At 41.7% G+C, this 15,518-nt stretch overlaps 2 long non-coding RNA genes across 2 annotated transcripts; one reads left to right on the top strand and one right to left on the bottom strand.

The window, feature by feature from the left end:
- Nucleotides 1–1,008: 1,008 nt before the first annotated feature.
- On the bottom strand, nt 1,009–3,304 carry LOC120440967. The gene is made up of 2 exons (XR_005613675.1): nt 2,861–3,304; nt 1,009–1,181 (listed from the first exon to the last, which is right to left on the bottom strand). It is a non-coding gene; the product is annotated as an uncharacterized LOC120440967 (long non-coding RNA).
- A 26-nt stretch (nt 3,305–3,330) lies between these two features.
- LOC120440968 lies at nt 3,331–4,619 on the top strand. Its single transcript, XR_005613676.1, has 3 exons — nt 3,331–3,588; nt 4,233–4,385; nt 4,561–4,619. It is a non-coding gene; the product is annotated as an uncharacterized LOC120440968 (long non-coding RNA).
- The last annotated feature ends 10,899 nt before the right edge of the window (nt 4,620–15,518 follow it).

The following is a 15,518-nucleotide window of genomic DNA, read 5'->3' as shown; positions in this document are numbered from 1 at the left end:
TCACAGCAGCCGTAAGCTTCTCCAAGATCTTATCCGTGCTGCACTCAATGAGCCCATTTTGAGAAACTCACGCCTCGTCCCATCGTTTCAATCCCAGCGGGCAGCCTTGTGGGGGTTTGATCAGCCGATTCCGCTTTCTTTAATCTTTGATAAGCCAGGGCCAAGCCAGCTCCGATCAGCCAGAACCCTGTTATCATGGTTCCGCATAGGTAGATATCTTCAGCACTCAGGCTCACCCGAGCCCAGACTTCTCATTGAGAAAACGGTGTCAATTGCATTCAGAGACCAGTTGATCAAATCCATAATTCCTCTTTTAGGTTTTAGAGAACAGACTGTGAGAGAGTGTTCCAGGGAAAAGTAATACAAAAAACACGAGACTAGACAAGGACACAAGAGGCTAAGCAGGGAAGCTAAGGGAGAGGAGAGGAGGAGAAAAGTGCGACCGCCTTCATCAAGAGCAAGAGAGAATGTATACTCCTAACATTGTGTTACTCTTGGATTTTTGTATAAGTAGATGGGTTCTTCAGCCAACTGAATGACCATGAACCTAAAAGTATTTCATGTATTTAATTGCAAACATTGTTTTGTCTTTGTTGCTGTTGTGTCATTTTTCCTTTCACATATTTTCCTATAAAAGGAATGCGGTGGTGATGTCAGGAGGATTGGTTATCCACAGGAACTCCACACACTTGACCATCAGTTGATCAAAAAGAAGAGGATGTTCAATGAACGCAAAGGTGTCCCAAAGACTCACAGGATTTATCTGTACGTACAGTGAACTTGGGATGACCACCAACACTGGCATACACATTCACAGTGTGTATCAGTGTTGTTGTAGTGTGAAGATGTGGTTCAAGGGTCAATATTTACCAATAAACTTAAACAATGAGTTTTAATCAAAGAATCATGTTGTCATAAAACCTTGAGCCAGAGATATTCGTAAGGAGAAAGGATTTTTTCATGTTTTGAGGAAGTGCTGAAGACTGAAGTGACACAACTTCAACTTTATGAATGACACTGATTGATTTTATTATTTTGATATGATGTTGCATTTATTAATGATGGCTGCTGCTCCTGTCTCTTCCATCAGGTGAAGAATGCTGCTCATGCTCCTCCGGCAGGTCCTGCTTCTCCGGTCGCTTCTCCAGCCGCTCCTGCTCCTCCTTCAGTTCCTGTTGTTCCTGCAGGAACAGGAAAAAGCAGCGTGGGAGCAGCGCCCTCTCGCATATGCGCTTGAAAAAGGCGCTGCTCCCACGCCATCACATAAAATCCAGGCGCACAAGATTACCCACTCCGAGCCCTTCCTGCACGCGCGCAAGAGCGGGCCACACCCAGCCACCACTCAATCCAGTCCACCTCTTAAACACGAACCAGATTACACCACTCCGAGCTCCTCCTGCACGCGCGCGAGAGTGCGCCACAACCAGCCACCACTCAATCCGGGCCACTTCTCGCACGCGCACTGAGGAAAGGTCCATAACCTGGTCCGGGAGGGGGGATTCAGGAGGTTCAACGCTGGAACGTTGAACCTCACACTCTGAGCTACTCCTGCACGCGCGCAAGAGGGTGCCACACCCAGCCCACCACTCAGTCCGGGCCACCTCTTGCACGCGCTCAAGATTACGCCACTCGGAGCTCGTCCCTGCAAATGGGCGAGAGGGGCCACACCCAGCCCACTCCTCAATCCGGGCCACCTCTCACAAACCCACTGAGGAACGATCCATAACCTGGTCCGGGAGGGGGGGAGGTTCAACGTTCCAGCGTTGAACCTCACACTCAAAAGCCTCCTGCACGCGCAAGAGAGAGTGCCACAATGGCCCATCTCTCGCACACGCAACAAGATTACGCCACTCCGAGCCCCTCCTACACGCGCCGAGAGGGGCCACACCCAGCCCACCACTCAATCCGGGCCACCTCTCGCGCAGCGCATCAGATTACACCACTCCGAGCTGCTCCTGCACGCGCACAGGATTACACCACTCCCACGCCACAAAAATAATCCGGTCCCCTCCACACTGAGTTTAGAAAAGTTTAACATTAACGTGGACACTGCATGTCCCCTTAACATTTCCACTTTAGCAAATGTCACTTGCTGAGCGGTCCTTACTGCACTCTTCAAAAGGTTTCAATCTATTAATAATATGACAACATTCATTTGAACAAAACACATTCTAATAAAAATAATCGTCCTGTTTTCTATATTTTAAAATTTAATGTTTTTGTAAAATAACAAATGTTCCCAAGTTTCCAGGAGCCTCTGAGATGGCACAAATCTCACTTTTTTTTCTTTCTTTTTTTTTTAGCAAAGAGAAGCATTAAACTGTCAGTGTGGGTTTTCACTGATGGATGACACAAATTCAAGTGTGCTTTTAATTATGAAATAAAATGAAAACACACAAGCACACACACACACACACACACACACACACACACACACACACACACACACACACACGCATAGTTTCTGTAGCCAAACAACAAAAGATAACAGATCCTAAGAAACAAACATTTTCATTCCTCTTTGTTAGATTTTAGCAGTTACTCAGAGTCTAGCAGTAGGCAGGAAAATAAACACAAACGTGGTTTGAGTAAGAACAGGCTGTAAGATAGTACTTGCTCGGTTATATCACACTAAATGGATTATAAATGTGAGCACCCATGTACATGTACATGCATGCAGCGAATATCAAATTCTACTCTTTAAAGCATTTCACACTATGCAGGAAGAAGGTACCTTAGAAGAAAAACAGTGTACAGGTCCCTCCACACTGTGTTTAGAAAAGTTTAACATTAACGTGGACACTGCATGTCCCCTTAATAATTCCACTTTAGCAATTGTCACTTGCCAAGCGGTCCTTACCTCTGAAAATAATCTTTTCTTTCTTTCCTCTCCTCTCTTTTCCTCCTCTGTAATCCAAAGTGCATGTACCAGCTCTGCCAGCATTCTTCAAAATGTGTTTTTCCCATAAATGCTATGACAACATTCATTTGAACAAAAAGCATTCTAAATGCGTCTGACGCATTTGCTAAGCTCCACCCCCGGCTACTGTTGAGTAGCAATAATGAACCTGGTTTCTATATTTCTCGATGTAGCACAGTGTCTTGTTTATTTATTAGCTTGAGTCGTTTAAAAGAACATGTCACAAACTTGTATTGATTCACAAATACACCACCTAATCATATGTGATAAGTTGGGACTAAATTTAAGTTGTGTAATGGTCAAGCAACTTGATAGCACAGTGTAACCTGTGCGACATTCAGGGCTACAAACCCCGTTTTGTCATCTAAAGCTATAGCCTACTATTGTCACAAGGGGGCGCTTTAATGCAGTCTTGCGGTACGACGACCTTGCGTCTCGTGCGCAGGAAGCATTGTCTGTCTCTTCCTGTGAGAGCTTCCCTCAAATGACCTCCAAGTGTGTGTGTGAGCACGGGCAGAAAATATCTCGGTGTGCGGTGCTGCAAACCAGTTAATGAGACCAAATTATTTTTACATATCAATGCTACTAAACTACTCTTTTATTAGGCCCCGAACTCTGACCAATAAGGGAATAACGTCAGTCGAGTTATTTTGTGTTGGAAATTCCCGGTGAGTCAAATCCTTCCGTTAGCTTCCTGTTAAGCTTATTTTACTAGCCGATTAAGCTGAGAAACCTTTGAAAAACAAACAGTCGGGAGCTATGTGTCGTTTTATTTATCTCGTTATTCATACAGTGTGGTGTAAGTGTTGAACGTTTTAAGCTACAGATGTTACTGCCGATGCTAGGTGTGATGCTAGCTGCTATGTGCCCCCCAAGCCACATCACAATCAGGGAGGTATTCAAATATAAGTACTTGCTCTGTCTGTATTAAAATGGTTCAGTTTTAATAGAAACAGCACATTTCAGGTTTTAAAAGTATTTGAACTGTAAATTAAGTTGCATTTGCTTGTTAAGATGTAAGAATAATAAGTCTCACTTTCATTGTAAACAGTGGTTATTACTGTTTAAGCTGCTTATGTTCTTTACTCTGACATAATTGTGATAAAATAATTTGTTACTGTAACTGTGGTTACTTGGTAAAGCTAAAATAAATACCATTTGTTAATAATACATTTGGAATCCAAGTAGATTCTTAAGTATTTGGATAATATTTGATAATATCCTTTTAGAGGAAAAGAGGTTAATGAGCACAAAATGCAATGGAAATTCATTGGTGTGCACTGTTTGTGTTGATTGTTTTTTGAACTGCTAGGAAGGATTCTGGAGAACCACTGATGGCGAGCCCAGTCCAAAAGAGATCCTGGATGATGGTGAAATGGTGTGACCAGCCATGCGATCGGATTATGGGAATTGCCAGAAGAACTGATTCAAGCCCTACCTTGAATTTCAGATAAGCCTAAGCACTGTTAGTAAATTGATTGTGATGTAAAAGTCAGTAGATGTAATAAATGTGGAAAACCTTTCCTATTATTTTTCTTAAGACATCTTGGGCTGCTCATCTTTTTGTGAATGTGTTGCTCATTAAATATGGTTGGTTTAACATCCATCCATCCATCCATCTTCATCTGCTTTATCTGAAGCCGGGTCGCGGGGGCAGCAGCCTAAGCAGAGAACCCAGACCTCCCTCTCCCCAGCCACCTCCTCCAGCTTATCCGGGGGAACACCGAGGCGTTCCCAGGCCAGCCGAAAGATATAATCTCTCCAGCGTGTCCTGGGTCTGCCCCGGGGCCTCCTCCCGGTGGGACATGCCCGGAACACCTCACCCAGGAGGCGCCCAGGAGGCATCCTTATCAGATGCCCGAACCACCTCAACTGGCTCCTTTCGATGTGGAGGAGCAGCGGGAACAGGATAATTAAATATTATGTTAATATTTACAATAAAAAGGCTCATATTTTTACTTCATATTCAGTTCTACTCACTGTCACAATTCTGCTAGGCTGCTAAACTACTCAAAGTTTTCCAGAGTATTATGCTGATAATATTTATAAAGCATTAAATAATAAAGATAAATATAATACTCATGATAACATGCAAACTTTTACTTAATTAGGATTTTAAATGTCAGCTTCTTACTTGTAATGTATTATCTTAATGTCATATTAATAATTTTACTGAAATAACTATATTCTCCTGTCATCTTATTAAGAACGTGCAGTCATGCAGGAATAAACAACAAGGTTGTTGTGTGCTGGGAAAGTACAGCTGGAGTGGTGAGGGAAACTGCCAAGAAGGTGTTTGTCGTATTCTCTGGACAGAGGAGAGAAGGCAAGGAAACTTGGTGGTGGAAGTACAGTAAAGTATTTAAAGGAAGAGGCTGAAAAAGAAGGAAGTAGACAGCACTACTGGGAGACTTGGCAATGAGAGCGATGGCAAAGGAAAATCCTTATAATGAATGTGATGTTCATGTGAGGTTGGACAGTAAGGAAGGAAAGGAAGGACGTATCAACCGGCCATGCAGAAAGCCTGAGTCTGAATGGATGTGCAGCAGATTAGAGTCATTAAACTGTTCAGTTAGTATATTTGTTCAGTTAGTATATGGTGTTGGAAAGAGTACTTTGATGAGCTGATGAGTCGAGAAAATTATAGAAAGAGGATAACAAATGGAGGAAAGTTAGTGAATCAGGATGGGCAGAATCGGTAAAAAGGCAGTTAGGACAGCTATGAAGAGCATGAAGAGTAGAGAGGATGAAGAGTGGACAGGTAGTTGGTCCAGATGACATACCTGTAGAGGTTTGGATATGTTTCCACTCCTTTTAACCACCAACCACCAGCTGTGTCCTTTGGGGCATTCTGATTGGCTGCTAGAAATAAGTTTAGGCTATGTGAGGAGGCTGAGAAGCGCTAAATGTAGGATCATTGAAGTGTGACAAAATAAACAGATAAAATAATCTGTGAGCCAGCTGGTTGTAAAACACGTATGGTTTATGTATTCATGGTAATTCTGTATCTCTGTCAGTTCCTCTGAAGAGCTTTGAGGTGGAGCTGGAGGTGAGGGACCATGTGGCTGCAGTGTGTCCTCCAAATATGTTGATCAGATATGTTTATCATAGAAATGTAAGCTGTGTTATTTTTAGTCTAGATTTTGTTTATTTAATGAAAATTAAAAAGAGCCATTTCCTTGAACACATTTATTCTACTCTTGGATCTCTATGATGTTCTAATGAGGGAGAATGGTAATTTCAGGCACACAAGCCACACCCACTTCCTGTTTAAACCTTGAGTTTCTGAAGGGCAGCCAGTCATAAGAAAAGTGGCTTAAAGCTAGAGCTGGGCGATAGAACGATAACGATATGTATTGCAAAATAACTTTTTCTCGATAGAAAAATGAAACTATTGCGATAGACCTCATCTCTCTCTCTTCCTGTCTTAAAAAAAGAGAAAGCACAGCCAATCCAAATTAAGTAGCGCAGAGCCGAACCAATCACAGCCGCAGCGTCACATCACGTGACTTGTTACGTACAGCACAAGTGCCAAGCCGCACATGTGTATTTGTTTGGGAAGCAGCCAGCCCCCGTGCCGGCCGGGTAATGGAGAAAGTGAGTGTGCCCACTAGAGAAAAATCAACCGAGAGCTTGGGTGATCAGGCTACCGAAGAGAACACAGATGACGGTTCCAATGCCGGAGAGATTGTCGAAAGGAAGGGCCAGAGAAGTTCCGTAGACTAAAAGCGCTAATTCGTCATCGAAAACAACCAGGAGAATCCCTGCGAAGCAACAACAGTCAATTGAGTCGGCTTTCTCCAGCGTCTTACCATATGACAAAAAAGCTAAGAGACATAGCGACATAACGAATGCCATAGCCTACCGTCATGCTAAAGACATGCTACCAATAAACACGTTCGAAAATGAAGGATTCAAGCAGCTAACTGAGGTAATAGCTAAGCTATACAACAAGGAGAGATTGAGAATTTCCTTTTAGTTCTCAGTTTATTTGATATTGACAAAAGTTAGTCAATTTTGTCTGTTCTTCTGTAAAACAAACTAAAATTTATTTTTAGAATTAATATTTTGTTTCTAAGTGGAATTGACAATTTAGTAGTCTGTTCTGTTTGTTCTATTTTGAAACTTAAACGCTTTAGCCGCTGCCTTTTGTGTAGTTTGCGATATTTGCCTTTATTTATCTGACACTGAAGTCTCATGTTCCTTAAGTACATCTGCCCTGTTGAACTTATTATGGGAAATAAATATTTAAATCAAAACAAGCTGCTGATTATTTCACATTTTACTTGTGAGCAACGGCACATTTAAATCTTACAAATATAGTTATTTGGCTTATATCGTGATATATATTGTTATCGCCTGAAATGAAAAAAACATATCGTGATATGAAAAAATCTTATATCGCCCAGCTCTACTTAAAGCTGAAGGAGTTAAGACGGCTTGTTTGAGGCAGAGGATGAATTATACAGAGAGTATAAAAACGCGGAATGACCAGCAGGGGGCGGTCACTGTGGCACCTCTTTGTCCTGTGACGACGTCGTGCAGGTCATATAAATGTTTAACAAAAGTGAGTTTTCATTTCATTCCAGTTTTCAACAACAGGCATGACACTGCTGTGTGAAGAGGAGTGTCCTTCGGTGAAAATCAGATTGATAGAAACTCTCTAAATCCACATCATGAGCTAATCCAAGTGCAATTAAATGAGATGGAGTGTTAAGTTATGAGCTAGAGATAACTGGTTGCCAAGCTGCTAACACAGACTGTTTGAAACAGATCAGATGAACAGTTGTTGAAAAAAGCTAAGAAGTCCAGTAACCTGTTGGATCTTAGCAGGATGACAGGTGTTTGTGTTGTTGCTCATGAGCAAAGGTGAAGATAAAGGTTAGCCATAGGTTTAACAGGTATTCATGTTCCTTTAAAACAAGTGGATATCTACACAAGGTCTCATTTTCTTAATTCAAATATTGGGCAAAGGATACTTGAATGTTTTCAGGTGATTTTTCTGAAACTGACATCATCTGACATCAGCTCCAGTGTACAGTAAGAGAAATAACTAACTCTCTATGTTAAACCTGTTTATCCAGTTAAAACCAGCAATGTGTATCATGGCATTTATTATCCTCGGCTAACATGAGCAAACAGAAGACATACCAATGCAAATACACATGTATTAGGTAAGGTTGAAGTACATCATTTTCAACAATATTGTCCAGGTGATTTTGTTCTTGTGCCTGCACTGCATCAGTTCTTACATTGTCTGCATTGGCTTTGACCATGAGGTCTGACCAGGGTTTTATGTACTGATATGTGTAACTGAGGCTGGAGACTCAAAAATCAGAACCTGGTAGAAGTCAAAGTCCTAATTAAACTTCTTAACAGACTCTGAAATGTACTCAAGTGTCACGGTCTGTAGGTGTGACACAGAAAACAGGTGAGCTGTTTATTGAAACACTTGGAAAAAGTTCCCAAAACAAAATAAAGTCCAAGAGGGAAAAATGAAATACTGTGTCCAACTATCAAAATAAAGCAGGAAGTGAGAAGAGATAAGTAAATTGGGAATGAGCGACATTGAATTTATTGAATGCAGGGTGATGAATACAGAGCTGCCAGGCAGGAGGAAAGGAGGGAAACCTCGGAGGAGATTCATGGATGTAGAGACATGCAGAGGTTTGATTTGAGAGAGGAAGATGCTGGGGATGGGGGGACACAGAGCCAGATTATCTGCTGTGGAGACCCCTGAAAGAAGCAGGAGGAAGAAGCAGGAGAAGACTGCTGGTGTTCACAATCTGAAATATGTTGATTTTCTACCTTGCGATTGCACACAAACGTCGATCTCTGACATGATCTTTAAGTCACGCATTCCTTAGAATCAGTCTTCATTGTGTCTGTAAGACTGCCAGAAAGGTAAAGCTGTTTTAGCATTATGGAAGCAAAGAAGTTCTCCTGTCAGCAGCTCAACAATTTTAATTTTTCATAAAACACAATATACTTAAGTAACAATTGTAGAACTCCAGATAATGGAGCTAGTTTGTGTAGTGAAACTTTGAAGTGTGAAAATGTTTTAAAACAAGTTTCAGTTCGTATGGCTCAGTTTATAATTCACTGCGCAAGACTCACGTCACATCCTTTGAAAAAAAACAACAGTTTTGATAACTTAACAGCAAGTATGTTTTACATTTCTAGAAGTGAAAGAAAACTTAGTTTGTGTTAGAAAGACATTTTCACACTTTGCAAAGAATCCACTGGGCCAAAGTGGATCCAATGACAATGCTGGTTTTGCCCCATCCAACATATTACCCTGAGAGAGCCTCTCATTCTCATTCTTGTTCTGTAAAACCTAAAGACGAATTATGGATTTGATCAACTGGACCCGTAATGCAATTGACACTCTCTTCTCTATGAGGAGCCTGGGTTTGGGAGAGCCCAAGTGTCCTGGAGGGACGTTCCCTGCTGGATACACGATGGGTGGGTGGCACAAGTGGCGCGTCCTGTGCCTGGCGGGACTGTCTATTGAGGACATTGAAGACATCTACCTATTCAGAACCATGATAACGGGTTCCTGCTGATCGTGCTGGCTTGGCCCTGGGTTATCAGAAATTGAAGGAAGCGGTTACAGCTGTCCAAAACCCCACAAGGCTAGCCGCGGTGATTAAAGTGCTGGGAAGAGCTGTGAGTACTCAGACTGTTCTTATGGAACGCAATATGGGAAAGATCTTGGAGAAGCTCAAGGCTCTTCAACGGGAAATTGATGCACCTGGTGACCAGTGATGGACATTAAGAACAACTGTAAAATTCAGATGCAGTCTGTTCCTCCTAAACAACATAGCCTCCAGCATCAGCTCATAAAAGAAATTAATTATTGTGGGTGATTTTAACATCCATGTAGATGCTAAAAATGACAGCCTCAACATGGCATTTAATCTGTTATTAGACTCCATTGGCTTCTCTCAAAATGTAAAAGAACCCACCCACCACTTTAATCACACTCTAGATCTTGTTTTAACATATGACATAGAAACTGAACATTTAACAGTGTTTCCTGAAAACCCTCTGCTGTCTGATCATTTCCTGATAACATTTACATTTACAATAATTGATTACACAGCAGTGGGGAGTAGACTTTATCACAGTAGATGTCTTTCTGAAAGTGCTGTAACTAAGTTTAAGAATATAATCCACCCACTGTTATCATCTTCAATGCTCATAGAGCAGAGCAGCTACCTGAACGCTACTCCAACAGAGGTCGATTATCTTGTTAATAATTTTACCTCCTCACTACGTACGACTCTGGATACTGTAGCTCCTGTGAAAACTAAGGTCTCAAATCAGAAGTACCTGACTCCGTGGTATAATTCTCAAACACGTAGCCTAAAGCAGATAACTCGTAAGCTGGAGAGGAAATGGCGTGTCACAAATTTAGAGGATCATCATTTAGCCTGGAGAAATAGTTTGCTACTTTATAAGAAAGCCCTCCGCAAAGCCAGAACATCTTACTATTCGTCACTGATTGAAGAAAATAAGAACAACCCCAGGTTTCTCTTCAGCACTGTAGCCAGGCTGACAAAAAGTCAGAGCTCTACTGAGCCAACAATCCCTTTAACGTTAACTAGTAATGACTTCATGAACTTCACAAATAAAATTTTTATTATTAGAGAAAAAATTACCAATAATCATCCCACAGATGTAATATTATCTACAGCTACTTTCAGTACCATTGATGTTAAGTTAGACTCTTTCTCCAATTGATCTTTCTGAGTTAACTTCAATAATTACTTCCTCCAAACCATCAACGTGTCTTTTAGACCCCATTTCTATAAAACTGCTCAAAGAAGTCCTGCCATTAATTAATTCTTCAATCTTAAATATGATCAACCTATCTCTAATAATCGGCTATGTACCACAGGCCTTCAAGGTGGCTGTGTCAGGGTCCTGGGTCTGAGCGACCCAGGGACCCTGAGTAGTTATGGACTAATATTATAATGTATGTATTTTGTATTGCTGTCCCTCGTTCTCCCTGCTTGTAGATATGTGTACGTAGGTGTGTGTGTGTGTGTGTGTGTGTGGCCCTGGCAGGTGATTGGCCACACCTGAAGACCTTGACACACCTGCAGCTGATCAGGCCTTGTCGGAGGAGCTACTTGAGAGTGTGGCGGAGCTCTCTCTGACGCTGGATCATTGCGTGGCTTCACATTAGTCTCTCAACCAGTTCTTAGTTTGAGTCTCCTGCATTATTGTGTGTCTGACAGCTGCCTCTCTCTTATGTCCCCAGGAGTAGCGAGAGACGAGAGGGCGGAGACAGGAGCACTAACACTGGGAAGAGGACACGTCACGGGAGTCGGGAGAGCACGGGATTTATGGTCATGTTTTTCCATCAATGTAAATAAACGCACTGCTTGTACTAAGAGCACCGCGCCTGGGTCCTCCATTCCCCATATCCCCACGGTCTGCCATGTCAAACCGTGACAGGCTGTAGTTAAACCTTTACTCAAAAAGCCATCCCTAGACCCAGCTGTCTTAGCTAATTATAGGCCAATCTCCAACCTTCCTTTCATATCAAAAATCCTTGAAAGAGTAGTTGTCAAACAGCTAACAGATCATCTGCAGAGGAATGGCTTATTTGAAGCGTTTCAGTCAGGTTTCAGAGCTCATCACAGCACAGAAACAGCTTTAGTGAAGGTTACAAATGATCTTCTTATGGCCTCTGACAGTGGACTCATCTCTGTGCTTGTCCTGCTAGACCTCAGTGCTGCGTTCGATACTGTTGACCATAATATCCTATTAGAGCGATTAGAACATGCTGTAGGTGTTACAGGTACTGTACTGCAGTGGTTTGTATCATATCTATCTAATAGACTCCAATTTGTGCATGTAAATGGAGAGTCCTCTTCACACACTAAGGTCAATTATGGTGTTCCACAGGGTTCAGTGCTAGGACCAATTCTATTTACATTATACATGCTTCCCTTAGGCAGCATCATTAGAAGACATAGCATAAATTTTCACTGCTATGCAGATGACACGCAGCTCTATCTATCCATGAAGCCAAGTAACACACACCAATTAGTTAAACTGCAGGAATGTCTTAAAGACATAAAGACCTGGATGGCCGCTAACTTTCTGCTTCTTAATTCAGATAAAACTGAGGTTATTGTACTTGGCCCTGAAAATCTTAGAAATATGGTATCTAACCAGATTCTTACTCTGGATGGCATTACCTTGGCCTCCAGTAACACTGTGAGGAACCTTGGAGTCATTTTTGACCAGGACATGTCCTTTAACGCACATATTAAACAGATATGTAAGACTGCTTTCTTCCATTTGCGCAACATCTCTAAAATTAGAAATATCCTGTCTCAGAGTGACGCTGAAAAACTAGTTCATGCATTTATTACTTCCAGGCTGGACTACTGGAATTCTTTATTATCAGGATGTCCTAAAAACTCGCTGAAAAGCCTTCAGCTAATCCAAAATGCTGCAGCAAGAGTCCTGACAGGGACTAGTAAGAGAGAGCAGATTTCTCCTGTTTTGGCTTCCCTTCATTGGCTTCCTGTTAAATCCAGAATTGAATTCAAAATCCTGCTCCTCACATACAAGGTCTTAAATAATCAGGCCCCATCTTATCTTAATGACCTTGTAGTACCATATCACCCTATTAGAGCACTTAAACTCTCGCTCTGCAGGCCTACTTGTTGTTCCTAGAGTATTTAAAAGTAGAATGGGAGGCAGAGCCTTCAGTTTTCAGGCTCCTCTTCTGTGGAACCAGCTTCCAGTTTGGATTCAGGAGACAGACTGTCAATGGAAAATTGTACTTAGTAGTCAGTATAAGCTTTTAATGATATAAGTTTGCATATGATAGAATACTGTATGTTGACCTTTTGATGACTTAGACTGTTGTCCACTACAAGACTGTTTTATAAATTCTTTCTCACAGCGATAATAGCTGAACAAGCAGGAAGAGGAGAGCTGGACACTTTTATCTGCGCTCTCTAACAAGAAGAAGGGCTGCGTCCTTCTGAATCTCACAACACACACACATACACCTCAACCACTCTTATCTTCACTCCCTACGCACTAACATTCCGGAACGGAATGTTCCAGTAAGATAGCCACATACTGTTGTATAGTCATTTTTCTGAGAAGAGCGAAAATACGCCGCCCTGTTGTGTGGGCGCCAGTGACTATAAATGCACGAATAAAAAGGTACACTGTGTGACTCTCTTCTGAGACGCTCACCCATGTACATGAGATTCATTACGCTGTCTCATTGTGTTCTGTTTATATTTGCAGTTTGCCATTTGGGATTTTCCCTTAACACAGACACTATCTCTACTTTTAAGATTAGGCTTAAAACTTTCCTTTTTGCTAAAGCATATAGTTAGGGCTGGACCAGGTGACCCCGAATCCTCCCTTAGTTATGCTGCAATAGACGTGAGGCTGCCGGGATTCCCATGATGCACTGAGTTTTCCTTTCCAGTCACCTTTCTCACTCACTATGTGTTAATAGACCTCTCTGCATCGAATCATATCTGTTATTAATCTCTGTCTCTCTTCCACAGCATGTCTTTCATCCTGTTTTCCTTCTTTCACCCCAACCGGTCGCAGCAGATGGCCCCGCCCCTCCCTGAGCCTGGTTCTGCCGGAGGTTTCTTCCTGTTAAAAGGGAGTTTTTCCTTCCCACTGTCGCCAAAGTGCTTGCTCATAGGCGGTCATATGATTGTTGGGTTTTTCTCTGTATTTATTATTGTGCGATCTACTGTACAATATAAAGTGTCTTGAGGCGACTTTTGTTGTGATTTGGCGCTATATAAATAAAATTGAATTGAAATTGAATTGAATCCCTCAAGGCCACCTGCGTAGGCTGCAGACTGTTGATCTTTGCTTAACTGGGTGAAAGGACACACATCCTCACACGCACACACGTACACTGACACTGATACGCACTCACCCCCCAGCTTCCCCGAATCCAGTGCCTCCCATGCTTGCCTCCCATCCGATATAGACTGAGGTTCAGCATCACTTTAGGATGCGCAGAGTTTTGCAGCTAACCTTGATGCTGCTGTGTACATTGGCATATACCCTGTCTGCTTGTCTTGTGTTTTATGGTGTTGTGAAGATACATGTGCTTTTTATGTGCTGAAGGAGTTTTTATTTCTGTTCTCATTCTGATCCCCGATAAGCAGAGTTTCCTTTTTCCTCCTCAACTGCCCTTCTGTCTTATACATTTCATTATTTTCTTTGTGCTAACTGTTCTGACCTGTTTCCCCATTGTGATGTTTGTGTATTATATGTATAAAGAGGTCTAATTTCGCTGGCAGGCAACTGCAATAAAGATTCAATCCATCAATCAATTAAAGCAAAAGAAAACTATATTTTATCACTTAATTTGCTCAAGTGATATCAGCAAAATTTGCTTTGCTGATATGGAAAGTGAAACTAGTTTTCTTCACCTGTGTTTGTGATGGACAGTAAGAGCTCCCTTGAAGACATGATCTGCAGGCCTCACAGGCCCATTTCATGCAGGGACATTAAGAGTTATTTGTTGGTCATAGGGCAGTTTTTGGGAGATACCCTCTTGGTGTCTGATTTGAGACTGAGACTGTGTCTGATTGTTAGCGCTATATGTGCATTAGAAGGGGGTGATCAGGAGGGGCTGTTTGGATATAGATTACATTGATAAACTTGGAACATTTAAATGTTCGACTAGTATAAAACTAAGCAGGAGAAGTCACAGTGCTGCATGCACATTTGTACCTTTAAGCTCTTCACAGTGAGTTTGTTTTTTGAAAAGAATGCCTTTACGGAAATGATACTTACCTTCGAGCCTAGAAATACCACCCGTTTCTCATAAATGCAAGCATACAGGAAGCATTCATGTTGGGAAATGTCAAAGAGTTTTAAATGACAAGACTGATTTATGAAAATGGCAAGTACATGCGTAATTATGCCGTCTGTCTTGCCAGAGCCAAATGTGGTGTAAAGACAAAAACAGCCATAGTTTTCTTCATTCAGGATATATTACACCGGACACATCAGGCATTTCACTGACAGTTTGATTCACATAAAGTTCTCAACAGATAATCAAAAAGATTATTAACTTTAATAACAAATGTTGAAGCAAAAATAATGTATTCTAGCATCCAGTTCACAACAGCCTGTAACTCGCTACTGCAGGTGAGGAATTTCAATAAAACAGGTCGACTTACTGTGCAGGAAGTTTCATTTTAAAAAACTGGTTTGGTCATGTCATTACCTCTGTCATGAATTTCATTCTTCTACCATGAAACTGGCTGCACATAAAGAAACAGCGTTTTGAGCTGTAGCTGTTTTCAGTTCCGTGACTCCCTGTAGCCTCCATTCTCCGCTTCTTACTCTGTATTTCTGCTGCTGTCTTTCTGTCACCCTAAAATTGAATAAATGAGTGAAGGTTTCTGGATTCATTCTGAAGACTCAATGTTAGCATTTTAACCACTGTTATGCTGCTGTTATTTTCAGAAGTGACCATAATTGGATGAGAGGTGAGAGGATGTTCAGCTGAAGTGTTCAGATAAAACAGACAGCTTGAAGCTTTTGAGAACGATAAAAAATGAACAGGCAGACA

This window comes from Oreochromis aureus, linkage group 7, assembly GCF_013358895.1.
Source record: "Oreochromis aureus strain Israel breed Guangdong linkage group 7, ZZ_aureus, whole genome shotgun sequence".
NCBI classification, from domain to species: domain Eukaryota; kingdom Metazoa; phylum Chordata; class Actinopteri; order Cichliformes; family Cichlidae; genus Oreochromis; species Oreochromis aureus.
This window is presented reverse-complemented; position numbering and strand designations above follow the sequence as displayed.